The 2,680-nt window shown below is 37.4% G+C and overlaps 1 non-coding gene across 1 annotated transcript; it reads left to right on the top strand.

Annotated features, from left to right (window-relative positions):
* The first annotated feature begins 1,672 nt into the window (after positions 1-1,672).
* Positions 1,673-1,744, top strand: TRNAV-UAC (transfer RNA valine (anticodon UAC)). Its single transcript has one exon. It is a non-coding gene; the product is annotated as a tRNA-Val (tRNA).
* The last annotated feature ends 936 nt before the right edge of the window (positions 1,745-2,680 follow it).

Genomic DNA, 2,680 nt, shown 5'->3' with positions numbered 1-2,680 from the left:
GGTGCACAATCAAGAACCAGTGAATTTCATCGCCGCCATAAGTAAGTAAGGAAGGTGACTTTAATGATGATAAATACGACCTGGTATGGCTGTGTCTACACACTACCGCCATCTGGTCAACCTGGTACGTACGAACCTTAACCTTATAGTGGCCCATGTAAACGCGAACTTAATATCTATCCATTTAAATCTACCATTCATCAATAAACATTTAAACACCGTAAACCTTCCAGCTGCGTTATTTTACCAGAGTCCTTTAAGATACGTTATATAAACACAAAACTTAAGTGTACGTTAAGCTTGTGCAAATCATCATTGAATATCAAGCTTTTAAATTAGAATTGTAATGAAATTGCGAACTTTTAACTCTGTCAAATTACAGCTATTGTACAAAATGATTCACTTAATTGACAAATTTTAATGTCAGTTAATTTAACGATATCCTTTGTGGTTCATCTCTGAAACACAAACCTTTAAACTTTGTCTCTAGAACTGAACACAACCATTAAGTTTCATAACTGGAATGGAAATTTGGATAATCTATCAAAATTCGTCATATAACGCGAACTTTTAAATCCTTCCATTCAGTTGGGCCGTTACTTGCCTGGCTGCCATTCATAATATGTCCTTTTATATTGTATGTTGACTACGCTCTCATTCATTCGTCATTTGGATCGTCTCACTGATATTCCATTCATAAACTTCATTCCTGCAGCTTATTTTTGACCGCCATGTTGCTTCCTCAAGGTTTATAATTCTTTGTGTATTTAATAATAGAAGATTCAATGATATTTCTCGTGGTACTGGAATTAGAGTTAATAATGCCATCTCAGTTATTAACTCTAACTCAAGTACCACGAGAAATATCATTGAATCTTCTATTACTGAATACACAAAGAATTATAATCTTAATATTAGTGATGGTCTATACAAATTGGATAACTTTAATGTTGATAAAATGTGTAAACAATTCACCTTCTTGTCCACATAATAAGTTTATGATACGCTTGTTGTCTGTCTTGGACAATCACATGTTTACCATATGGCGTCCTAGCTACGTCTCTTCGTTGTATATCAACTTCTTTTCTTTTCTTCTTTCAAACTGTTCGCCATTTCCCGCATTAGCGAGGTAGCGTTAAGAACAGAGGACTGGGCCTTTGAGGGAATACCCTCACCTGGCCCAATTCTCTGTTCCTTCTTTTGGAAAATTAAAAAAAAAAAAAAAAAAAAAAACGAGAGGGGAGGATTTCCAGCCCCCCGCTCCCTCCCCTTTTAGTCGCCTTTTACGACACGCAGGGAATACGTGGGAAGTATTCTTTGTCCCCTATCTCTCTTGTGTCTCCCCTGATGATGTGAGTTTTACACGAAAGTGCACTTGGGAACTTATTGTGTTTATTTTCCCCGTGGACTCATAAGAATATACTTGATCACGTGCAAAATTGTGATCCTTTTCAATATATATATATATATATATATATATATATATATATATATATATATATATATATATATATATATATATATATACCCTTCAGTATGTTTACTTTCGATAATGAGGAACAGAAGAAGGAACCAAACAAGCAAATTTCGTCAAAGACATCACTCTTTTCTAAACGCTGCCTCGCAAAGATTTTCATTAATTCAAATTGAAGAAACAGACGAATTTTCTATTGTCTGGTTAGCTCAGTGGTAGAGCGTGAGTCTTACACACTCAAGGTCGTGGGTTCGAGACCCACACCAGACATAATTTTTGTCTTTTTCTTTTTTCATTTTGTCCGCATCACATGTGTGCAACATTCAGTATCTTCGTCCAACGTTATAGTGAAGATCTTCACAATAAATTGTGGTTTTCGACCTTATCTGAAAGGGTCAGGTCCACCAAGACGTCCTTGAAATCTTCCAGAAGCTTCTGGCGATCCTCCTCCAACTGCTGGGCACATCAGAGTTAACATGGGCCGGACATCGGTTGTGGAACGACTTAATCTGCTTCCGGTAGTTAGCAGGGATGATAATGAGGGCTCTGACCTCATACCAGGTCAGCTTAGTTCCAGTCTATTACTTAGTTCCAGTCTATTGCTTAGTTCCAGTCTATTGCTTAGTTCCAGTCTATTGCAACGCAATAAAGAAGTAAAACTCATTTCTTCGTGGAAAATTGAGAGGAAAACACGACAGCAACATGGAGATTTACCCTGTGGTTATTTTGCCGGCTAGTCGGCAACGGTCGGTCAAACACTATTTTGCCGTGGTAATCTCAGTGCTTCATATAATACTAAGTCCAAAAAAATGTTCTTGGGGGCGTAGCTCAGTGGTAGTGCACTCGCTTGGCATGCGAGAGGACCCGGGTTCAAACCCCGGCGCTTCCATTTTTCTTATTTGGGAAATTCATTGTTTTCAGTCATATATATATATATATATATATATATATATATATACATATATATATATATATATATATATATACATATATATATATATATATATATACATATATATGTATATCGTCCGATCAGGGAAGTTAAGCAACGTTGGGTCTGGTTAGTACTTGGATGGGTGACCGTCTGGGAACACCAGATGCTGTTATCCCTGGGGATAGGGAAGAAAGTATACTTGCCACGTATTCCCTGCGTGGCGTACAAGGCGACTAAAATGGGAGGGAGCACAAGGCCGGAAATCCTTTACT

The sequence above is a fragment of the Panulirus ornatus genome, chromosome 12 (genome assembly GCF_036320965.1).
Source record: "Panulirus ornatus isolate Po-2019 chromosome 12, ASM3632096v1, whole genome shotgun sequence".
NCBI lineage: Eukaryota > Metazoa > Arthropoda > Malacostraca > Decapoda > Palinuridae > Panulirus > Panulirus ornatus.
This window is presented reverse-complemented; position numbering and strand designations above follow the sequence as displayed.